Source organism: Miniopterus schreibersii, assembly GCF_964146895.1.
Source record: "Miniopterus schreibersii genome assembly, chromosome: X".
Lineage (NCBI taxonomy): Eukaryota > Metazoa > Chordata > Mammalia > Chiroptera > Miniopteridae > Miniopterus > Miniopterus schreibersii.
In genome coordinates this window covers 77,964,328-77,990,407 of record NC_138104.1, presented here as the reverse complement: position 1 = coordinate 77,990,407, position 26,080 = coordinate 77,964,328, and the positions used below count along the sequence as shown (strand labels likewise).

At 37.8% G+C, this 26,080-nt stretch overlaps 1 protein-coding gene and 3 pseudogenes across 4 annotated transcripts in view; 1 reads left to right on the top strand and 3 right to left on the bottom strand.

The window, feature by feature from the left end:
* The window catches only part of EFHC2 (EF-hand domain containing 2), a 194,440-nt gene that overhangs the window by 133,587 nt on the left and 34,773 nt on the right, over nucleotides 1–26,080 (bottom strand). The gene's annotated exons all lie outside the window — the stretch shown is intronic.
* LOC308551365 (pancreatic progenitor cell differentiation and proliferation factor pseudogene) lies at nucleotides 263–553 on the bottom strand (annotated as a pseudogene). The gene has a single exon. The product of its transcript is annotated as a pancreatic progenitor cell differentiation and proliferation factor pseudogene (transcript).
* Nucleotides 2,894–5,870, top strand: LOC308551668 (putative deoxyribonuclease TATDN2 pseudogene; annotated as a pseudogene). The gene is made up of 3 exons: nucleotides 2,894–2,927; nucleotides 3,613–3,795; nucleotides 4,093–5,870. The product of its transcript is annotated as a putative deoxyribonuclease TATDN2 pseudogene (transcript).
* On the bottom strand, nucleotides 10,671–12,258 carry LOC308551667 (SNW domain-containing protein 1 pseudogene; annotated as a pseudogene). The gene has a single exon. The product of its transcript is annotated as an SNW domain-containing protein 1 pseudogene (transcript).

The following is a 26,080-nucleotide window of genomic DNA, read 5'->3' as shown; positions in this document are numbered from 1 at the left end:
TATCAGGAAGGCTTGCGTGTGGCTTAGGTAGTAAAAAGCAGGGTTCTCTCAACTCCCTTTTTAGTGTTTTGCTGTTTTGATACAAAAGAACCCAACTGCTTCTGCATGCTGCAGCCAGCCTAGTCTATGGGGTGGGGTAAGGAGGGGAGAAGGGAGCAGAGGGGGAGGGGTTCAAAAGAGCCTAGAGCCTCTGGAAGTCTGGTGGCTGGTGATGGCCACTCAGGATGGGGCCTGGCGTTGGGTTTGCCAGGCTGGCCGCCAGGCTGCTTCCTTGTGGATTCCCGAGTCAGGTCACAGGTGATCATGCTGCTGGAGGCCTGGGGAGATTCCGAGTGCTCTGGGGACTCCAACACTGTGGCCATGAATGGGAGAGTGGACTTCCCAAAAAAGAAGCTTGCCCACCAGTGGCCGGGTGGGACTTGGGGAGACCAGGGTATGACTTCCCCAGGGTACTCAGCACTTCCACAGGAGCTGTTACTGGAATGGAACCCAGGCGGCGCTGGCAGTAGTTGTGGGTAGCCACGAGTGAGCCGCTGGAGGGGATGGCTGCCATGCTCTTGCTTGTGGACTGGTGGAAACCTCGGCAGCAACCCATCACAGGTCTAAACACCTGATCACCGGTGTCAGGAACCGGGTCACTAGGCCACAAAGCCCATTTGCTGAGGAGACCGTGGAAGGCCGCTCCATGACCAAGATGCGCCGGGGTGAGGCATCAGTGATTTTTCAAGTTCCTCAGGTATTACAATGTGCAAGCCAAGGTTAAGAACTGCTCGAGAGCAATTTCACTACTTTGATTTATAGAGCAAAGATTCTAACTAAAATAAAACAGAATAGTAGTCCATAACTGTTATAAGCCACACACACAAAGCAGCATTTTCCTCACAGATGTAAAAATATTTACAAATTAATAAAATAAGGGCCTAATAATCTCATACCATTTCTTACCACATACATTTTAAAATAAGAGTAATTCCTTTACAAAATTAAAAAGTATCTGCTTTAAAACAATAGCCTAAATATCCAGCATTATACTTAATTAAACTATGTATCTATTATAATCAGGAACAGAACAAAAATGTCCCAACCAATATCATTATTTAATATTGTTTTTAAGAGTTATGGACAATTAAGAGGGTATGAAGGAAAAATATTAGAAATAGAGACAAAAGTATCATTATAAGCAGATAAAATGGCATAAGCAAAGGTCAAAAACTAAGGAAAAATAAAAATTTCAGCATAACCACAATTGAACAAAAAATATTTGTATGTACTAGCAATAACCATTGAAAATACAGTGGGAGGAAAAGGCAAGTTCACAATAGTATAAAAAATTACAAAACACTTAAAATTAGTTTTAATGAAAACACTGTGACCCTGATAAAACTCTAAAAATATTTACTAGAAGACAGAGAAGAATTTGACTGATAGGATAAGTGAAGAATATATTGAATAATTGAATAGTGCTATACCAGAGTAGCAAGAGACATACTAGTATGTGGAAAAGAATAGAAGGTGTGGAAATAGACTCTAGTACATATAGGAATTTAATACCTGATGAAAGAAAAGTCACATATCAATAACTGAAAAAAGTACTAACTTGGAAAAGAATCAATGTATATCCTCACCTAAAATAAATTATAACCCAAGATAAACACCAGATGGATTATTAAATATAACAAATCAACCCCTTTTACCCTCCAAAAAACAAGTATAAATGTGTCAAAGCCTTGAAAGGAAAGATGACTATTCTAGGCTTGGGAGAAAAAAAATTATGAAAGAAAAAATTAAGATTTGACTACAAAAACAAGTTGTAACTTCAATAGACCAAAATATAAATTAAAAACAAACAACATACTATGGAGGAGGAAGAGGAGGAAGAAGAGGAGGAGGAAAAGGAGGAGGGGCGAGGAGGGGGAGAACAATAACAGGCCCAACCTGGAGTCACTTGCCTCGGAGACAACAAACCAAGATTTAATAGCAGTTTCAGCTCCTCTCAGGAATGTGACCTTAAACCAATCAGTCTGGGATTTTCTGACTAACACTACTGAGGTAACATGCTTAATTATACTCCTGCTACCCTTCCTCAAAAGAAGGTCACCTTGCCTGAAACAATCCTTTCTTTTCTTTTGATAATAACTTTCTTGCCTGCTCAGTTTCTGCTTATAAAAAAACCTTCTAGTTTGTACTTCTTGGAGCACCTCTCTATTTAGTATGTGGGAAGCTGTCCAATTCATGACTCATTCAATAAAGCCAATTAGATCTTTAAGTTTACTCAGTTGAATTCTTGTCCATTAAAAATACTAATAAAATTTTAGAAAATGTTTATTTTATAATTTCTTAAGTTAACTTTTAAAACACCTAAAAAAAGAAATGAAAAGGAATATAAAATATAGGAGTGTGTCAATAAATAAAAGGAAAGTATTCAATCTAAGAAATATCAGGTAAGTGCAAATTTACATAACAGTGAGTCACTGGTTTTGTTTGTTTCTCCTATTAAATGGACCTCGTAAGATTATTCATCACGGATGGGATGATAAATTATTACAATTCTTCTGGGGCAATGTGGTGCTATGCGGAGACATTTTAAAATTCCTATACTTCTTCTCAGGAACACCATTTCTGGGCATATAGCCCAAAGAAAAAAACCCAAAATATGGAGAAACATGTGCAAAGATGCTCTTTGCAGCATTTGCTTTTGTTAGAGAAAAAAACTGGAATGATGGAACTTAAAGAGTTAACCAAAAGGGAAGTGTTTTGTGAATTATGGCACATCTATATACTACTGAATTATGATGAAAACATTAGAATGATGTTTTTTGAAAACTATACAACAATAAGAAAAATATTTAGGTTATATAGAAATGTTGAGTGAAAAAAAAGCACAGAATTGAAAATGGTAACATACTACAAAAAAATTGGTTTTGAAAGTATGTATATTTAAACTATGTTTTAAAAACTGTAACTATGTTTTTGGAAAAGAACGTGGTGGGGAAAACGGAGCAAAATGCAAGCAATGGTGGCAGCTCCAGGGTTATACTGACCTGAGGGGAAGTCAGAAGGGTTCCTTGTGTCGGGTTCCTTGTGTCGGGTTCCCACCATACTTGCCCCGCCCTTCGCCTATCTTGCCGCCCCCCCCTTGGTTGAGGGGAGTGCTTCCGGTGGAGAGGACTGGTGGGCGGGGTGAGCTGTGCCCTGTGCCCTCACCCCTCTGCTCTGGAACTGGATTGGACCTGCCTTCCTATACAACATTGGCGGCCTGAACCTCTGTGCCGAAACCATTTCGAGGGCATCCTGTGTGTGGCCTATCAGGCACCCTGCAGTCTTTTCAAGGGCTCTGACATCTCAGAAAGGCTTTCCATTATGAAACACACGGAAGAGCTTTAGAGCCCCATCCCCACCCCATCCCCACCCGGAAGTGCTTTAATGTCCCGGAAGTGCTTTGACCTACCGGAAGTAGCTTTGTGCGAAAGCGCTTAGTCATCTGGAAGGCACATCGTAAGCTTGGGTGCCTTCAGTAAATCTTGCATCCTTGAGACATTTCCTAAGCACTGAATCACAAACTCGGTGCAAGGCCTTTGACATCTCTGGGACTCTGAGAACTATGATGGGCAGTGAAAGAAAGGGGACCCGTCCGTAAGCCATCGGAGCAGCGCAAAGTCAAGTACCACAGACGGGGCACAGAGGTAGGGTCCCCAAGCAAACACAAATTACTCTGGGAGCCCAGTGAGGTGGCCCGCTCCAGCCAGCCACCTCATAGCTGTGCCTCACAGTCGGGAGAGGCCAGCAGTCCTGAGTGTCTGAAAGCCCAGGGGAGAACCTTGTGGCCTTAAAGCTGAGGTTTTCCAGCGGAGCGTCCATAAGGGAAATTCCTCCTCCTCCCAGGTTTGGGTGGAGCGGCCCCCAAAGACTCCTGATTCGGAGCACTCTGGGTTCCTTTTGTCTGGAATTCCCTCTGTACCTTCCCTTACGCACTATCTCCTGCGCGATCTGCCAGCCCCTTTCTAGGAAAAATGGCCTCTTCAGAGGATGCCGGCAGCTTTCAATTTAATTCCAAATACAGTTCCTGTAATTCTACCAACTCTGAATTTGCAGCCAAAGTTGAGCTTCAAAATGGTAACAGTGAGAAACAAAACAAGGCCCAGAGAAAGAAGAGGAGACAGCAAAATCGAGTCTCTTTAATAACCTATGGGTTAACTGTCCAGAATACCCTGGTAAAATCAATACCAAAAGGGAAGGGAGAGGCGGCCACTAGTACAAAACCGAGCCCTAGAGAGCATCCCAATCCTAGAGAACGACCAGCTAGTGATGTCACCTCTGTTCCTCAGAAAAAGAAAGTGTCAGCCCCAGAGGTTGGGGTGGAGAAGGAAAAGATGGTGATAAATGGCAGCAACTTTTGTGACAAAAAAAGGTTTATGTATCCTCAGGAGAAACCCAGTGAGAAGCCACTTGGTAATTCAAGGGCAGTCATTTCTGAAAAAGGCTCTACAGCCCTAGAATTTCTAGACAAATGTGACTCTCATTCAGAAATCCAAAATCATAAAGAAAGGGGTGTGGTGATTAAGGACCTCTCTTCAGGAAGGGATGGCTCTAATGTGAATGAGATTTCTATAGTCAAACTCTCTCAGGAGGAGCCAGACTTACTAAATCTCTCAGAAATTTCAAAGCCTTCATCCTTTTCCACTGACCATGCCATGTACCAGCCTCCTTTGTACAGTGGTCCTTCACATGACTATGCCAGCTACTGGACCAGCAGTCGCAAGCCTTCTCACTACCCCTCCGTGGGCAGCAGTAGCAATAATACATCCCAGGCTGGGAAGAGCAGCTGGAGCTTCTTAAGTAATGATTCCTCCAACTCTACAGTGCACTCCCAAAACTGGTCCAGAGACCTGAAGGCAGCAGGGGAAAGTTATTCCCAGAATTCTTGTTCATTTAATTTCCCCAGAAGTTCAGAAGCCACAGTGATGGAGAAAAGAACATTCCAAGAGGAGACACCATCACGTCCTTGTGGAGGATATGCATCTAGTTCCCTGCCAAGGAGCCACTGGAAGCAAAGCCTAAAGGAGGGTTTCATTGATACCCATTGTCACTTGGACATACTCTATTCCAAGTTGTCTTTCAAAGGGACCTTTACCAAGTTCAGAAAAATATATAGCCATTCCTTCCCTGAAGAATTTCAGGGCTGCATCTCTAATTTCTGTGATCCTCGCACAATGAGGGATGGACTATGGGAGAAGCTGTTGAATGAGGATCTGGTTTGGGGAGCCTTTGGCTGTCACCCCCATTTTGCATGTTACTACAATGAATATCAAGAAAGAAATATTTTGCAAGGCTTACGGCACCCCAAGGCAGTCGCTTTTGGAGAAATAGGTTTGGATTACTCTTATAAGTGCTCTACACCTATCCCACAGCAGCACAAGATATTCGAGAGACAGCTGCAGCTGGCTGTCTCTCTAAAGAAGCCCTTGGTGATCCACTGCCGAGATGCTGACAAAGATCTGCTGGCCATCATGAAAAAATATGTGCCCTCTGACTACAAGATCCATAGGCATTGCTTCACTAGTAGTTACCCAGTCATCGAGCCTCTTTTGGAGTACTTTCCCAACATGTCTGTGGGCTTCACAGCAGTCCTGACTTACACTTCTGCCTGGCAGGCCCGGGATGCTCTGAAAAAGATCCCACTGGAGAGAATTGTTGTGGAAACTGATGCACCCTACTTCCTTCCTCGTGGGGTTCCCAAAAGCCTTTGCCAGTATGCCCACCCAGGCCTGGCCCTGCATACAATTCAAGAGATTGCCAAAATCAAAGATCAGCCACTGTCCTATACCTTAGCCACCTTGCGTGAGAATACTGTTCGCCTCTATAGTCTTTAAGCAGAGAGGGCACAGTCAGGAGTCTGCCCAAAAAAAGGAGACCAACAAATTGACAACATAGACTTGGTTCGAACTCTGCCTGTGTCCCAGTAAGCCCACTGGCACAGAAAAATCCAGGACAGGATGTTTTCCTCAAAAACTCTTCAGAAGACTTCTGCTTCTGGCTGGTAGGGTGTGGTACAGGGGATGGGAGGAGGGGTAAGAGGATCTTCCCTTGATTTTATTGGGGGGTTTCCTCCCAGCCAGATTGTGCCAGCATAATCAGTAAAGAAGAAAGAGTTCCATTGGGTACAAGTTTGCTAATCCAAAATCCTGTTCTCTACAGCCAGGGTTTTTGAGCAGTTGGTGAATAAAATCACCCTCCTACTTGTCTTTTAAAAGAAAGAAAGCAAGTAATGTTGAATTTTCAAAGTTCTGTTTATTCCGTAAATTTATTTTTATAAGAATTCTATAATCCATATGGTTTGTTGTTAAATTCATAAATTCAGTGTTCAACTTTCAATTTATTATTTCTAAAGATAAACCAGCACTAGCATTTCATCTAAAAGGAAATTGATTTAGATAAAAATTGGTCAGTTAATAGTCCTAATGTGCCAAGGGGAGCTGTGGAGGAGCTTAGAATGATGGGGGCCAAACCAGTTTTGAATCTGAACCAAACTCCCAAAAGCTGTATAATTCCAAATCTCTGCTGGTAGCCAGTATATAATAGCAGCTGTTCATTCAAATTGCTCTGATTCTTAGCAAGGCCCAAACATATATCATTTAGAAATACTGTTCTCCAGAAGGGCTTCAGAAGCATTGACAGGACGAAAACAGAGAAGGGCTTTAGCTGTCCATTTGTCAAACAGCTGTCCTTTCTGAGAAATTAAAATGAACCTACATTGTAAGGAAAATATTTGAGCTATGAAGTTTAACTTTGCCAGCCAAAGCACACAATTACAGAAGTCCCATAATGGATGAGAAATGCCATTTTTAAAATAATATTTTACTCTCAAAAGCTAAATCAATGAAAATAGGCCCAGAATACTCCAGAGTTCTCTAGTTTCCTTGGTGCCCATTTACCTGGATCCAGAAAAATCAGCTGGCTCCTCACTATCTGGTTCTCAGTTCAAAAGTCTCCTCCACAGAGAAGCCCTCCCTGGCCACCAATCTATAGTATTCCTCACGTGGGAGGAAAAAAAATCCTTGACTTATTGTTTTAATTATAGCACTTAACAGTTTGAGATTGTGTTGTTAGTTTATTTATGTGTTCATTTGTTATTTCCCTCACTAGATTGTAAGTTTATAAGCTTGTCAGTCTCGTTCACACTGTATATATACCTGATATAAGAATAGTGCCTGGAACAGAGCAGGCAGTCAGCAAAGATTTCTTGAATTAACATATGAATGAATAACAGACTTTATTAACACCTGGGAGTTAATGACAATATTTGGATGAGGGGGAAGATACTAGGAAGAGAATACAGAAATAAACCATCATATTTCTAGCACTCTTCTTTAATTCAAAAGGCAAGGCAATGATTAAAGGTCACCTATATTCTCACTACATAAGATCCATGGAGAACAAAATGTCATTTATCTGGTCCTAGCAAAGTGACATTACCAAGTGGGCATTTTTAAAATGGGTATGAATAAACAGATGCATTTATAAGAATGCATTCAACAAGATAAAGAGGATATACATATAATTAAAGTAATTTTCATTTCCAAAAATAAGATTTTTTTATATGGAGAAAGTACTTTGTATGGTACTTGGTATGTCTACTCTCCCGTTCTGGAGGTATCAAAGAGCAATGAAGGCAGATGGTGATCTAGAAATTCAATTTGCCATTAGTGGTTTCTGAGCCATCAGTCAGCCTGGAGTCACAGGGCCTCTCAGGCCCATTAACAGGCTCTATGAACCTTGTCAGTCCTTTCATTACAGGTCAATATTTTTCACTGAAATTTTAGAAAGACAGTTATTTCTACCTTTGAAGCTAAAAAGGAACAAACTGCCCACTTTGTCTTGGGAGATAGGGGATTCTGTTTTTTGCAGTTGGTCCTTATTCATATCTGACTTCAAAATTAGTACCTGCTTATTGTAGATTTTTTGAGACTACTAAAGAACATAGAGTGGGAGAAAAAATAGTCCATAATCCTACTACTTAGAAACAATCACTTTTATAATAGGAGTGAGCTTTTTGGCAGTTTCTCTAATATTATTGCTAATTCCAGCATTGTTTTTAAGCCAATTTTGCTAATTAATATTTACTATAATAGTCACTTCACTTCATAATTAGCATAAGCTGTACATTTTACTGTCTCTAAATTTGTGATTTAAATATATCATTTTGTGTATTTTTGTTTGCTTTCCTGAGCAAACAAGTTAGAAGTCTAATTGTTTGTTCTAAAGCATCAACTCTTAGATTTCTTGTTCAAATCTATTCTGTTTACTGGTTTGTAAAATTTTGCCTTTAAGTTTGTGATTTTTTTCCCTTCAGTTCTCAGATGTCTGGTTTTTTGGTGCTTTTTCTAATGGCATAAATCAAATGGTTAGTTTACTTTTCATTGGGTGGGGGAGAGAACAAAGCATTTAATGCCATAAATTTGCATGTAATTGTAACTGCTGTATCTATAGGAATTTTTATTTTAATGAAGTTTACTTTCCCACTGTAAAAATAATGCATATGCATTACAAAGACATGAAAATAGGAACAGAAAGAAGTGCAGGGTGTTTCTACAACTTAGAACCCACTGTTTTGTTAATATCTTTCCTAATGCAATTGTGATTATATAGCTACACCAAATTATATGTACTTTATCCTCACCTGAGGATGTTTTTTCCATTGCTTTTCAGAGATAGAGTGAGAGAGAGAAACATCGATGTGAGAGAAACACATCAATTGGTTGCCTCCCGTACAGGCCCTGCCCAGGGCTGGGGATTGAGCCTGCAACTGAGGTACAGGCCCTTGGCTGGAATAGAGCCCGAGACCCTTCTGTTTGTGGGCCGACACTCTAACCACTGAACCAAACCCGCTAAGGCGCAAATTATATATACTTTTTAAAAATGCATATGCTTTCACGTCCATACATACTGAAGATTAACATACCACGAAATCCCACTACCAATCTATATACAATGTTCATGTTCTGGTGTAGTTTTACTTACAATCATTTTTTTCAAATATAGTTAAAAATACAAAGTATAGATGTTTACTAAGCAAAGTTAAAGAAAGAACATTTACAGGTCCTAGAAAAAGATGATATAAAGATAAAATTTTTTCTCTTGTTATTTAATTTTTAAAGAGTTGTCAGTTCAAGTATTAATTCTAAAAGGTAATATATATCGAAACTTACCTAAATAGAGAAAATATATTTTTTTTATATTCGTATCTTGCATTTGGGATTCATTGTATTATTATTACTCTTTTATCTTCTGATAAACATTTATAGTGTTTACATTGTTTTGAACTTTAAATAAAGTTTATTTTATAATTACTTAAAAGTTTGCTTCTGTTATTGTTCACCACTAATCCTTTTATTTCATGACTTCCCCATGGTTGAACTGTTTAATTTGCTTTATAATTGACTGGAGTATATCTTCAAGCAACTTTCTCAGGAAAAATATGTGGCTGGCATATTTGTAAGAAATTATATATCTGAGAACATCTTTCTGTTGCTTTCACTAATGAATAACACCTTGGCTGAGTCTAGAATTTCTGGATCACAAACATTTTCCCCTAAAAGTAATAGACTGCTTCATTGTCTTCTGGCATTTAATACTGCAAAGAATCTGATGTCAACTTTTCATTATTTGGGGTTAAACTACTTTTTGTGCCAGGATGCTTGATAGTTTCTTTGCTTTATCCTTGAAATTAATATAAAATTGCCAGGATGTGTCTAACTATTGGTCTTTTCTTTTGTTATTTTCTCTGGTACATAGTAAGCATTCCATCTGCATATCTATGTCTTTTTATAATCAAGAAAGTTTTTTTTATTATTTTCTTATGATATGGTTAGTTGGCTCCATTGCTTTTAATATAGTTTCTAATTCTTTAGGAACAATTGTCTATATATTAGAACTCCATCCTCTGTCCAACCTTTCAGTATCTCATTGCTCTTATATCTGACCTTTTCCACTGCATTTTGGGAGGCTATCTCAAGTTTGCCTTTTCCATCACTCATCCCATTTTCTTCAGTTTCAATTTTTTTCTTTACTACATATAATGCATTTTTTTTGTTTCCTAGCATTTCTTCCTTCTTCAGCAAGCTCCCTTTGCCTTTTGACTAAAGTCTCATTCAGCAATATTTTATATTATTTTATTTTTGTTTTATTTGCCTAAATGTTTTTATTTGAAACAAATAGGTGCACCAAGCAAGTGCTTATTTTCTCCACTCCAAAATAAAACAGAGCACAATAGGGGCAAACATCATTTAGCAGGACAGTTCCAGTATGTGAACATCCTTCTACTCACTGTGGTTGGGGTAAATTTATGCATAAGCAATCATTCTTATACAAAATATTAATCTCAAAGTACTAACATCAAACGAAAGGAAGTGGTCTTAATTTCATGCATGGGGCAGTATGTTCTACAAATGCCAAAAGGTAGGAGAAGCACAAACAACCCACTTTTATAAAAAAACTAAATAGTTCAAAGTAGAATTTTCTATCCCCGCTTTCTCCTGTAATAAAAAGTAGTTCGCGGGGGGGGGGGGGGAGTAGTGCTGGGGTCTGACATCCAGATTTGATTTTTACATGGCCCATTTTTAAAGTGTTCCCCCATATGACTTGCATCATTAGGGTTATGGATAATAGTCCATTCACTTTGAAGAGAGGTGTATCTTCTCCTTCCTCCTTCTCTTGCTTTCATGCTCATATTTCTTGGAGTGGCTGCTATCTGAGGGTCTTTTAGAGCCACTGTGCTATTTGGCTTCTTCCAAAATTTGTCCAAACCAAAAAGATCTTCCTCAAACTGAACTGTTCCTTTCCGACCTCTTTGCCTATGATATGAACCAGAAAACTCCTTATTGGGAACAAGTTGGTTGGTCTTTATTCTGGTTTCTAGGTCATCACCATACATATCCTTGTTCAGATTTTTACTGGACCTGCAAATACTCTGGGCCATATCTTTACCACCTCTCCAGACTTGATCATAAACATTATAAATTTCACCTTCACCATCTGCAAAACCACTGTCCGAACCCTTGGATTGGTTGAACAGCCTTTGGTCATACTGAATTTCATTGGAAATCTGAGGATTGGGCACACCAAGAGCAATGACCTCACTGATATCTCTATTTTCATTTCTCTGCAGTTTTTACCTCTTATCAGGAGCTGCCCTGGAAATATCCTAGTCATGCTGTCTCTCTTTTTGCCTATCATCCTTCTCACATGCCTCCCCATCCTCTTTTTCCACATGGGTTTTGATCTCAGTTCTCTCCCTGTCTTTCTGGGCCATTTGTCTTAAGTTTTTCTTCATGTGTCTTTTCTTTTTGAGCCATCTATCTCTCTACTTGAGCATGCATTTCCACAAGTCTTCCAAACAGGACTTCAGCTACTTTTGGAAAATTTTCATTTATATGTACTGTCTGCAGTCTCTTCCATCAGCAGCCAGATGTTTGTCTAGTGGAACTGTATAACCCTTTGCATTTTTCCAATTTGAAATATAACGAGGAATCTTCCACTCTTGTTCCTTCACAGCCATCCTTCAGGCAGGAGAATGCATGACAGGTGCAGGAGGAGGTGGTCCCAGGGGAATTGTCTTACTAATCTTGAACCTTGGAGGCCCCATTGGATTGTTTTGCATTTCCATCATCCAAATTACCGTCTCTTTTGCTCCAGAGTTGAAAGCCACTCCTTGTTGAGATGGTATGTATCAGATAAACTGAGCAGGAGTCAGTTTATCAACTGCTCTAACCAAGCATGGCTGCAGCAACCTTCTGTGATACAGAGTTTTCTAAGCCCACCCTTGTCTTTTCTGTTATCTCTTTAGTAGCTTCTTCATCAGGTCTTTGCAGGTCTGGATCATCTGCATTCATGATTTCCTTGGGAACCAGGTCAGTGTACTTGCTATAACTGATCTTGTCTTTTGACTGTCTTCGTCATGCAATTGCATCATTTAATTTTTCCTTCAGCATCCATCTGAATAGTCAGTGCATTTGACTTTTTTTTTTCTTTCAGCCCATATCCAGTGGGTACTGGACCACAGGATCTCTGGAAAAGCACCTCCATCTCCAAAATCCTCTAATAACTGAGGTATCCAGCCTTTCCTATACCTGTATGGGAGAGGTTCTCTTCAGGAGGAGACCCGTGAGGTCTGTAATGATCTCTGGGATCTTGTGTTTGCTTCAGTCTCAAGCTTGTCCTGAAATAATTGAGTAGGTGTAGGAAAAAGCTAGTGAGCACCATCTTCACTTGCTTCCAACACAAGGGACCTCAGCAATATTTTGAATGTATTCTCTTGTTCTATTTTCTCCTTCCAGCCTTCACTTCACAGAGTCTGCTTCAACTGCTTACTTTGTTTTGTTACTTCATTACACTCAATAGAAAGCACAAAGCAAACATCAAAAATATTCATTTTCCTGTAGAAAACATACTTTTGAAATAAATATTTTTCTTCCTCTGCCTCTTAAGTACTATGTTGGGTTCTTGAACAAAGAGCAGTCTATCCAAGCTGGTGTTTTCCCCAAAATAGGGTGGGTAAGTTCTCTTCCCTTCCTTCACCATCTATTCTGGTTGATAGAAATTCACATATGGCATGTTAAGAGAATTAGGGAGGAAGCTGGGGCTATGGATAGACCTCTGTAGGAAAAACTTCAAATTTTTCCATATAAACTTTTTCAAAATTGACCTGACCACCACTCTAGGAACAGAATGCATGTAGCCAATCCGTGTGCATGCCTGTCACATCAGAGAAATGCCTTAGCACAGGGCCTGCTTTTCCCTCAGTATGCCTTTCATGGGCTCCATAGTGACACTTTTAATCCATCAATAGCTATGAAAGTAACCCAAGTGGAAACCCCTACAGGTTATCCTAACCCCCAACTCAATTCTTGTCACTTTCTTAGAAAACGAAATTGAAAATTGGTTTTGGTATATTTCTTCAGTACAATTCCATCTGCACTGTATCTGGTGGAAATTCTTCAAAGTTTGCAGCATGAAAATAGAACTCCTAGCCTCCAACACTAACTAATATGGTTTATCCATATTTTCAAATTCTGCAGTCATTTTAATTGGGATTGTGAAGGTGGAGAGGTTCATCTAAATATCAGTGCTCAAGTTATAATCTCATTCCAAATTCTCATTTTTTCTCTCACTTCTTTTTTGATAAATTTATGTTCCTATGGATACTGTCTTTAAATAGGCATATCTTATTTTAAGAAAATAAATTTATACAAATCTGAATCTCATTTAGCTTGTTGAACATAAGAGATGGTCAATAAGGTAAGTTGAATAAATGAATGACAAAAATACAAATTATAGAAAGATAACTTCCAAATAATTTTTGTCTTACAAAAATATCATCATAAATCTATTTATAATTTATGCTCAAATTTTCATGACTAAATCTAAGGTTTAAGATGAAATGTACCTCTATGGACAGCATAAGCATTCAGTGAATTTATTTTTACTTTGCTGCTTTTTTTTCCACTTATCTATGTATTTGTTTAATTTAAAAAAAATAAAGCTTTTCATTAAAACTTGTCTGCTTCTTAAGACCTGATTTTATAATGCATAAAAGGGGTAAAGATGTAGCTAGAATGCTAGAATAGTCGTCTTTTAGTTTTATCACTAATTAACCATATAACTGGTGCAAACCACTTAAACTCTTTGTCCGATAGTTAACCTTTCAGCCAAAATTAGAAAATCAGCACTTGCAAACCACAGGACAGTGCAGTACCATTTAAAGGATTAAGGAAATGATGTATATATAACAGAGCTTTGGAGAGAAAATGAATGTATAAAAATACTGAATAATATATAAATCAGTGTAGGATGCAAAGCTGGAAGCTTTAAAATATTGTTAAAACCACATCTAAAATAGTCTTTTTACATCCTTATGGAATCTATTGAGAAATGCGATTAAAAAACACTTGATATTACTGAGAGAAGAGGTTCAGACCCACTGCTTAAAATCAGACTTCCTGGAAAATTAATTAGGACTAGAAGAAGGAGGTTACCCTATCCAACAGAAATCACACTGCTAATCTTAGAGCTTCATAAACTGAATAGAGAAAACTGAATATTCAAACATTCAACATTAAAGATACCAAAGAAAAACACCTACAATATAAAATATAAAGGAAAAATATCTGATACTTATATGAAATTTACAAAATGTTACATATATATTCAGAGGGAATAATACAAGAACTAAGGCAAAAACACTCCTTTGTGCCATGATTTTGAGATATGTATGTTAGAAGGTTGGATTCCATCCAAAAGTGTCAGAAAAAAAGATTCTTAGATGTCTTTTATGTTTTCCAATAGAAAGAATCTATTCTATAATTCTAGTAATTACTAATAAACTAGTCTCCCCAGTATGTCAGATTATCCTACTGGTTTCACAGTATGTTATTTGCTTCCCAAAAGTGCATCAACAGCTGAGATCACAAAATGGATACTTGATATGGAAAGGTTCCTTTATCAAAACCAAAGCAATACAGACCAACCCAGTTACAGAGCACCCGCTAAGTTCAAAGCTCTATGTGGAGGGTAAAACAATAAGTCAATCTCTCCAACTACCAGGATTGTACAATCAAGTAAGGGAGATTAGTCTACATGCAAATAACTGCAAAATAGGGTATGGTACCTCCAAATAATTAAAATGCATTGGAGATAAAGCTAAAAGCCATTTGGAAAGACTCAATAATATTTTTAAAAATCCACTCAGGATACATTGCTGAGTACCTGCTATATGTCAGGCTCTATGCTAGGCTCTGAGAATTCAAAGATAAATAAAAATGGCTAACACTAATAAGTAGCTATAGTGGGTCAGGCAATGTATTAAGTGCTTTCACACTCTATATCATTAACTCCTCACAACACATCTATAAAATAGTAATATTATGATCCTTGCTTTACAGAAGTCAAGATTTAGGAGGTTAGGTAACTTACCCAAGGTCTCAAGGTAAGAGAATGGGACGGCTAGGATTAGAACTCAAGCTGCCTAGCTTCAGAGGCCACAAGTTAACCATTATTTCATGAGCTGCCACAAAATCCCCACCACATTCCAACTCAGTAGAGGACACACAGAAGAGTAATAAGACTATTCTAACGGGGTTGAAAATGCTCAGTAGGAGGGGGAAGTGTTGAATTACCTGGAGCATCACAGGGGAGGTGAGTTCTGAAATGGGTCTTCACAACTGAGAAATGGAGGGAGAACTGCATGCAGTGGGGAAAGGCATTCTCTGGAGAGGGAATAGCATGTGCAAAGTTACAGCAGCATGGGAGTGTATAGTACATGAGGACCTGCAAGTCATTCTGTGTGGCTGAGGGCTGAGTGGGAAAGGGAGAGCAGAAGAGACAAGATTAGGAAGGTTCAAGAGCAAAAGGATAGGTGGTCCCTGAACCATGAAAAATTAGGTCAAAGGATTCTAAACACTTTAGAAAGTTAACTCTACCATCAGACAGGAAGAAAACATCAAAAGTATCCAAATTGGAAAGGAGGAAGGAAAACTGTCATTATTTGCAGATGACATGATATTGTACATAGAAAACCCTAAAGACTCCATCAAAGTACTACTAGATTTGATAAATGAACTCAGCAAAGTATCTGGATACAAAATCGACATCTGGAAATCAGTGGCATTCTTATACACCAACAATGAAGTTTCAGAAAGAAAAACTAATAAAAAATACCATTTACCATTGTGACTAAAAAAATAAGATACCTAGGAATAAACTTAACCGAGGATGTAAATCACCTATACTCAGAAAACTATAAGACATTGAAAAAAGATATAGAGGAAGATATAAACAAGTACAAGAGTATACCATGCTCGTGGATTGGAAGAATTCGTATCATTAAAATGTCCATACTACCCAAAGCAATTTATAGATTCAATGCAATTCCTATTAAAATACCAACAGCATATTTCACAGATCTAGAACAAACACTTTGAAAATTTATATGGAACCAAAAAAGACCCCGAATAGCTGCAGCCATCTTGAGAAAAAAGAACAGAGTGGGAGGGATCACTACTGGATATCAAACTGTACTACAAAGCCATTCTAATCAAAACAGCCTGGTACTGGTACAACACCAGACATAGAGACCAATGGAACAGAACAGAGACCCCAGAAATAGACCCATGCCATTATGGTCAGTTAATATTTGACAAAGGAGGCAAGAGCATACAATGGAGAAAAGACAGCCTCTTCAATAAATGGTGCTGGGAAAATTAGGTACATGCAAAAAAGATGAAACTAGACTACCAAGTTTAACCATACACAAAAATAAACTCAAAATGGATAAAAGACTTAAGTGTAAGTTGCAAAATCATAAACATCCTAGAAGAAAACATAGGCAGTAAAGTCAAAGACATCTCACGTAGTGGAATTTTCACTGATACATCTCCTAGGGCAAGAGAAACAAAAGAAAAAATAAACACATGGGACTACATCAAACTAAAAAGCTTCTGCACAGCAAAAGGAAACAGCTTCAAAATACAAAAGAACTCCATGGTCTGGAAAAACATATTTGCCAAGGATATATATGATAAGGGGCTAATTACCAAAGTCTACAAAGAACTCATACTACTCAGCAAGAGGAAGACAAACAATTTAATTAAAAAAATGGGCAAAGGACCTGAATAGACACTTCTCCAAAGAGGACATACAGATGGCCAAGAGACATGAGAAAATGCTCAACGTCACTAATCATCAGAGAGATGCAAATTAAAACCACAATGAGCTATCACTTCACACCTGTCAGAATGGCTACCATCTACAAATCAACAAAGGACATGTGCTGACGAGGGTGTGGAGAAAGGCGAACCCTAGTACACTGCTGGTGGGAATGCAGACTGGTGCAGCCACTATGGAAAATAGTATAGAGGTTCCTCAAAAAATTAAAAATGAGCTTCCTTTTGACCAGTGATCCCACTTCTAGGAATATATTCTAAGAATTCTGAAACTCTAATAAGAAAAAAATATATGCACCCATATGTTCATAGCAGCGCAGTTTACAATAGCTAAAATATGGAAACAGCCCAAGTGCCCATCAGTAGATGAGTGGATATAAAAGCTGTGGGACATTTACACAGTGGAATACTATGCAGCTGTAAAGAAGAAGGATCCCATACCATTTGGGACAGTATGGAAGGACCTGGAGAATTTTATGCTAAGTGAAATAAGCCAGGCAGAGAAAGACAAAATCACATGATGTCACTTATACGTGGAATCTAAAGAACTTAATAAACTGATGAACAGAACAGATTCAATGACATGGAAGCATGGATCAGACTGACGAATCTCAGAGGGATGGAGGAGGGCAGGTGGGTGGGTGGGTGGCAGGGGAAGAGATTAACCAAAGAACTTATATGCATATATGCAGAACTGGAGGACATGGACAATGGTATGGAGAGGGATGGGGAGGAGGGTGGGTCGAGGTGGAATGGGTCCTTGGAGAGAAAAAGGGACATCTGTAATATTTTGAACAAAAGTAAAAAATATATAAATAAATATAAATAAATAAATAAAATGTTAACTCTGTACTAGAGTGGGTAGTCGAAAAAGAGAATCGGATTGAAGGCAAGGATGCCATTGAAGAGGCTACTCTGTAGGTGAGAATATATGAACTAGGATAGCAGCAGAAGCCTTGGAAAAGATACTGATGAAAGGGAGATTTCAGTGGGAGATGAGAGAGGACTTAGGTCTAATGATCATTGACAGAGAGAGTAATGGTGGTTCTCTTATTTGTTTAAACATAAAAAAAATACATAATTTAGTGAGCTGATATTTAGATGTAACTCAAATAATAAGCCAATGTGGAGCAGTCTCAGCATGGCAGTATATTCAAAGAAAAGGCTGGGCAATTCAATACTAATGGAAACATCCATCTTGTTTTAGACGGCTGAATAAACTCTAAAGGTGATCCAATTTATGCTCTATATCTACACTTTCCCCCAAAATGACATTCTCCTCTTATTTTATTCTCTCAAGTCCCACATTTCTTCACCATCAGCTCAGTCTACGGTATCTCTCTCCCTCTTTCTCCTTCTCTCCCTCCTCCCTCCATCTCTCTCCAGCCCTTCTCCCTTTCCTACACCCTCAAAAGCCTAAGAATCTGACTGAAAAAATCAAAAGAATCCTTAGAGGATGGAGGAGGGGGAAAAGAAGAGTGAGCTAAGAAAATTTTTTGTTCAGCAAGTAGGATGTGGGGAAAAGGAGAAAGCTGGGAACACACATTAATAATATTATTCCCATTATATATCAGAGAGAACCAAAGCTTCAATTAATAAAGCTGACTGTAAAAGCCAACTGGACCAGAATTTAAAATAGTTTTATTTTTGATACCCAAACACAAATGCAAAAATAAATGGCCTTAAGTGCTAGATTTAAAAAAAAAAAAAAAAGTCAACAAGTAGAACCAGGGAGAGATAGAATAAAGAAATACTCAAAACAGACTTCATATTTTAAGCTAAAAAGGAGGGAAATAAAGTAGACTGCAAAGGAAATAAAATTTTGATTAAACAAAAAAGGGCCACTAAGCTGTACACCTGAAACCAATACAAAATAAAATTGAAGGAAAAAGAAAAGAAATTAAGGCAAAAAATCCAATGTTAATGGACGGTGATTTGACTTTGGGTGGTGGGCACACAAAGCAATATACAGATCATGTATCACAGAAATGTACAATTGAAACCTATATAATCTTATTAACCAATGTCACCCCAATACATTTAATAAAAAAAAAAAAAATCCAAAACAAAACAAACAAAGTACCTACATGGAGTTTCTAGAACCTAGACGATAATGATGTAGAATCTTTGAGAAAAAGTTGAGAATAATCGGAATGTAAACACAACTGTAGTAGTCTATTGCTGATGGCTATTAGTTCCCAATAATGAAAAAATAAAATAAGAATAAAGATAGTTATCACCTTTCCTCCTAAAAGATCATTAAGTGAATTTGCTAAAACCAAAGAAACATGACAAAATCTTATTTAAATAGAAGATTTTTTAAACTACCCTAATACCCACAGCATAAACAAAACAGGAACAATTGGGAAAAGCAATGTATCAATAGCTTAATGGCTACTTTTTAGAACTCACTGGTTTCAGTGGCTCCATCTCCAAGCTTATTTTTCTGGAATAAGCCAGAATTGGTGCCAAAGAAAAATGCAAGAATCATGCAGCACAGGTGATGACTGGAATAGTCCCAGTTTATGCCTCAATTCCCCTAGGAAGACCACTCTCCCTAACCTGTGTAAAAAAATAAGCCAAGACTTAGGAAAAGGAAGAGTTAATTCTTCATGGCTACTGACTATGAGCTGGGTGCTTGACATGCATTGTACATCTGATGCTCATAATAACTCTAAGTTGTGTTTGTTATTCTTACTCGATAGATGAGGGAATTGAGACAAAAGAGGTTGAAAACATAGCCAAGATGAAATAGGTAATCAACAGTAAATCCAGGTTCTGGGCCCATCTGACTGAAAAGCCTTGCTCTCTCTACTATACCAAAGAGCCTTACATTGGGGGGGGGGGGGGGGGTTGTAGGAGGACAATGTTTCCAAGGTATACCCCTACCCCTGTACACATAGTTCATTTCAACACTCCATTTGGGGAGACATGCACCCTTGGTCCAACACTATGGCCAAAGATGAAGGGAAAAGACCCTGATAATAATAACAATGATGATGATGATGGTGATGATGGTTATACTCTTATTCTAAGAGTTGAAGTCAGCAATTGCCAGGCCTGAAGCAGAGGAAGACAAAGTAGGAAAAGTAAAGAGAATGAGGATGAAGAGACAAAGTCCAATAAAAGAGAAAAAGAAATAGAGAAAAGGACAAGAGAATGGGAGGGGAGGGGAATAAGGAGGGTGAGAGACCAGGGAGAAGGGGGTGGACAACTTTGAAAAAAGAATGGAGATAAGCATTTCTGCCTCCCTTTGAATAATGTGGCATTAATGCCCTCCCTGCCACCTCCTATTTCTGATGTCTTAGAATAAACAACCATGCTCCCTCAATTACTTATACCATAAAGGTTTATGATAATGACATGTGTCCCTGGAGAATCCCCTTTATTAAAAGAACTATTAACACACTAAACAGCACAATCAATTTCATAGTCAAAACAGGTATTTAAATGAAAGAGCATAATTAAAATAAGTAGAAGAATATGGACAATTCCAATATCTTTAAAAGTTTAAAACCTCTGAAGGAGTTTAGGAGAGTAATTTATTTGAAAAATAAAACCAGCATGTTTAAAATAAAGGGATATGAATCCAGAGGATGAAAAAAGGTTATACAAATAACCCAGAAATCCACCATGGTGTATTATTACCTGAATTGGCTACACTTTGCTTATATACATACATGCTATGAAAGCTGTGCCTCAAATCTTAAATCCCAAACAGTGAGTTAGACGCAAGAGAAGATAGACTGTAAGATTTCATTTATATGAAGTTCAAAACAGACAAATTAATCTATGGTGATCAAAGTAAGAGCAATGCAGAGGGCTGAATGGAAGGGGGCATGAGGGAACTTTCTGGGGTGGTAAAAGTATTCTACATGGTGTCTGGGGTGGTGGTGCACACATTTGTCAGAACTCATGGAACTGTATGTTTAAAATGGGCACATTCCGTTGTGTATAAATTACACCTCAATAAAGTTGATTTGAAAAATTAAAATTAGGTTTACTTCAATAAAGTTGATTAAAATAAAGACTCAATAAAATCCTACAAGAATAGTTATTCTGTACCCTGATTGCGGTGGTTGTCACACAAATCTATACATGTAATAAAATTTCATAGAGCTATAGCCCTGGCCAGGTGGTTCAGTTGATTGGAGCATCATCTTGTACACTAAAAGGCTGTGGGTTCAATTCCTGGTCAGAGCACATACCTAGGTTGTGGGTTCAATTCCCAGTCAGGGTGCATGTGAGAGGCAACCAATCAATGTATCTCTCTTACATCGATGTTTCTCTCTCTCCCTCCCTCTTTCTCTCTTTCTCTCTCTCCCCCCTCCCTCTCTCCCTTCCTCTCTTTCTAAAATCAATGAACATATCCTCAGGTGAGGATAAAAAAAATTTCATAGAACTATAAACTAAGGAAAAATGGGGGAAAAAAGTCATAGAACTAAAAACTGGTGAAATTCAAATAATATCTGCAAGTTTAGTATTATACCAATGTAGATTTTCTGGCTTTGATAATGTATTATGGTTATATATTACATTATCATTGGGGAAAGCTAGGAAAAGAGTACATAGGAACTGTCTTAGACCATTTTTGTGATTTCTTATAAGTCCAAATTATTTCAAATACAGATTTTTTAAAGAACACATATAGTCAGTATTTGTACTATCGCCCACCATCAAAGGAGTGAGCTTACTACAGGGCAGAATCCTGCAAATACAAAATTGAGGAAGGCAATTTTTTAATAAATGTTTCCAATAAACGTGCAGCTGGTCTGAATTTAGAAGGGGAAAGTGCATCAACAAACATTACTCTATAGATTAAAAGTTCAGAACAAAATATAAATCAGTATAAACTATAAATCAACAAATCAAATATCAACTATTACTTCTTAATTTGTGAACTAAAATGTTACACATAAGAAATATTTTATGTCCAAAAACTAATCAGGGTGCACAGAGGACAACCATGTGAAGAGGAGGCAAGAGGGCAGGCATTTGCAAGCCAAGGAGAGAGGCCTTAAGAGAAACCAACCCTGCCAGCACTTTGCTCTTGGACTTCCAACCTCCAGAACTGTAACCAAATAAATTTCTGTGGTTTAAGGCATCCAGTCTATGGTAGCAGTCCTAGCAAACTAATATATTAAACTATAGTTTATATAGCATAAGATTTACCTCTTGTAAGTATACAGTTCAACAACTTTTCATAAATTTATAGAGTTGTGCAGCCACTACCACAATCCAGTTTAGGACATTTCCATCACCCCCTAAAAGTTCCCTCTCCCACTGCGAGCCCCAGACAACTACTGATCAGCTTTCTCTGATGTATTTGCCTTTTCTAGGATTTCAGAAAAATGGAATGATACAATATGAAGTCTTCTTATTCTGCTTTCTTTCACTTAGCATGTTTCTGAAGTTTGTCCATGTAGTAATATATATCATAGTTTCTTTTCATTCCTGAATAGTTTCCATTACATGGCTATACCACATTTTATTTACCCATTCATCAGTTGATGGACATGTGGTTTATTCCATGATTTGGGCTATTATGAATAATGATGCTATGAGGTTTTCTGTGAACATATATTTTAATTTCTCTTAGAAAGATATGTAGGAGTGGAATTACTGAGTCATGTGGTAAATATTATGGTTAACTATTTAAGAAACTGCCAAACTGTCTTACAAAATAGTGTCATTTTACATTCCTACCAGGAATGTATGAAAGTTCCGGTTTCTCCACATCCTAGCCAACACTTAGTATTTGTCAGTCTTTTAAAATTATATCCATCCTAATGGGTATGTAGTGGTATCTGCTCAAGTTTAAGCTCAATTTTAACTTTGGGCTAATGTTAGACCTGAGGGCAGGGTCTTAAAATTTTGTCTAATAGCTAAAGTCTAGGTTTTAGAAAAGGGGGGAGGAAGAACTCTATCTTCTTTAATAAGAGACTCATTTGTGAATCTCATTCTTTTTATTCCAAAAAACATGTATTCCAAATTTGGGGATTTTTTTATTAAATGCCTTTTAAATTTCAAAAGATTTTTAAAAACCATATTGTATGATGAAATTGGAAACTTTAACCCCTTAACATAAAATTAAATAATATAATTTTGTTTTTTACTCCTAGTGATAAATGCAGAATGCAGTTTGAAATTTGGGGCATGACATGTTTGATTTCAGGCAAGTCTTTTGATTTCTTCAGAACTAAAAAGCTGAAGATTTATGTAGTTGTGATGTAAACCATGGGATTTAAACTGTAACATATTGCAATTACATTGTGTAATAATTATACATCTTGGTGTCTTTTATGAAGTGATTCTAATAGGATTCAGATAATCTGAAAATTATATAAACTGATGGAAAATTTTTCATTTGAAATTGTGGGTATGGTTTAAAGGTATAATATCTGACACGTCTTCAAGTTGTTAAATTTTTAATTTTATTTTTATATACTCTGATTATATTTTATAACATTCCTAATTGGCTTTAGGCAAAATTTCAGGAATCTGTATTCATGTATTTTTCTTTGCTAATAATATGTAATTCTAATGTATCTGATTGCTCTTTGATCTCCATGTAGGAAAATTAAAAATTTTGACTTATTGGGTGAGAAAGAGAAAAGTAGCCCCTGACATTAAGGAGCAAGCTTGGCACTATCAGCTGGCTTTGGTGTTGCAAAAGCTGAGCTGGCAGCCACAGCAAAGCCTTGGTGTTCTCCTGTTGAATATGAACACTTTCAGAGAACACCAATGTCAGACAAGGCCAGTCTGTGATCACAATGAATCAAGACAAAAACAAGACCACTCCATAACCACGTCTGAACACAGACTGAACATGAACATTGTCTAAGCCACAAAATGTCAAACATCCCCCTCTCCTAGCTCACAGAAGTGACAGCTGCTTCTCTCCCAATTATAGCTGTAGCCTCACTCTAGTCTACTCTCATTATAAGTGAGATTTATTGATACACAATCAGAGAAGCACCCCTGCTTTTTAATAGCAACCAATCCAGAGCAAGGCCCTGCTTCCTTAAGCCCTCCCCAAAATTATCTAACATAAGCCCAAATCCTATAGTAAGTCTTTTCTAACACCTGCTCATTTAGACATCTCCTGGTTACTAAGGGTGTGTATTTTCCCTCACTGCAATGAGTATTAAACCAACTTGTTTAATTAAAAAAATCAGGGTGACCTAAGAGATCAAATTATATTTAAAAATTTTATTTTTATATTGTTCGAAGCATAGAGATTCACACAGTACTACATAATTAATCAGCTTACCACAAATCCAATGCTAATGAATGCAAAGTTATTAAAATTCTAATTCTGTGGTCAGTAGGTTTGATTATAATTATTATGTTCACAATAGATCGAAAAAACAAAATAACATTTTTAAATGCATTCATACCTTATAGGATCAACCTTTATCCTGCCACTTACCATAATAGACTCATTTGCAAAACAGCAAACAAATTAAGCTAAATAGGAGCCATCGACAAATGAAAAGAAATGACAGCATAATTGTAGAGTTGATGTAAACAGTACTTAACATCCAGATAAAAGTCACATAAAAACATTGTCATTTGAAAATTTCTAGTCTGACTTTTTATAATAGCAGCTAATGATAGATCATATACGATACCAACAGCATATCATAAACTACTAAATACCAAATTTAAATTAATAATGAAGCAATAGATGCCTGGTGTGATTAGAAAGAGCCGCAGACGAGGAGATCCAGGGTCTACACTCAGTTCTAGGATGAACAAGCTTAATTTGCTTTTAGTCATAGACTAAATGCCAAGAATAAGACTGAAGTCTTAGGCATAGACTGCTAGTAGTAAAAATGTCATTAGTGATCAGCTAGCCAAACTTCACATTACAGTCAAGAAAAATGAGGCTCAGAGAGGTAAAGTGACTAAGCCACAATCACAGTTAGTTATGTGAAGGTAGAGAAAACCTCATTTAGCCCAGCCTGGCGTGGCTCAGCGGTTGAGCGTTGACCTAGGATCCAGGCGATCAGGGTTCGATTCCCGGTCAAGGCACATGCCCGGGTTGTGGGCTCGATCAATTACTCTCTCATCATTGATGTTTCTATCTCTCTCTCTCCCTCTCCTTTCCTCTCTCTGACATCAATAAAGATATATTTTAAAAAAAAAAGAAAACCTCATTTAAAATGATCTGAGTGGGAAGCCCTGAAGGGTGAGCTCTCACACACTGCCACCCACTGCCCTCTGCAGACTCCAGCCCGAAAAAGCATACTTTGTACTCCCCAACAGGGAGAGGCTTACTTTACTACTCCTGCAGGGAAAAGGAAGATTTTCTCCTTGCCCAGCAACAACCCAGCCAATGAGAAATGCCACAACTCAGCTAATAAAAAGCAATCTCCACCCTGAACTCTTACTCTCCTCCAGTGTACTTTTGCTCATAACCTCCCCTCCCAACTTCCTTCTTTTTCTCTATAAAGGAACACTCCCCTCCTTTGTTCTCTGGACTTGCCTATGGTTTGCCATAGTTTTCATGTCCCAAATTGCAAGTGCTCTGCCATTTCTCATTTTTACTGGAAAAATAAATGGCTATTGTATATTTAAGGTTAACATTATATGACAGTTCCAGTGCCTTCAACATGCAGCATCAGAAGCCTGGCCCCTGACCCACTTCCTGTAAATGATTCCTCACTTATAGAACGAGAACAAATCCATGTTGTTTCTTCCTTATGGAGGTACTGGGATGATGACTGCAACTAATTGGTATCAGTGAACAAGTGCTTGTTTGTGTTTAAATGAATTCAATAAAATAACTAGTCTTTGGAAGGTGGGTGTATTATCAGGCAAAAATATGTTTAGCTATTTGTATAAATCCTTCCAATGCCAGGAGTTTTAAGCAAGTAGAACTGTGTTTTTCAATGGGTGCAGTATTGGTATCTTAGGTAGAACATTCTCCCCAGTGTGCAGTTGCCCTTCCCACATTTCAGGATGTAAAATCATGGTTGGGCCCCAGCTACTCAATAGCAACAGCACCTCCCAATCAGGGCTGTCCCTAGAGCAAGGTGATTTAAAACATCAAAATTAATGCAAAAAAAATCTATGATGCCAAAAGTTAAACAAAGATGGAATCAGTATTACTGAGTCTTCCTTTTACCTCAGGCTCTAATATAGCCAAGCATGGCAGTTACTGATCCAGCCTTTATTTAAAATGTCGGCATCATGAATTTTTTGTTCATTATGAATTTTTTGTTCATCATGAATTTTTCTGCATTAATTTTGATTTTTTTAAAATATTTTATTAAAATATATCTGGCTTGATTACTGAGTTTTGGGGTTCCCCTTAAATTCTGTACCCAAGGCAAGTGCCTCACTCACTTTACCTAGTC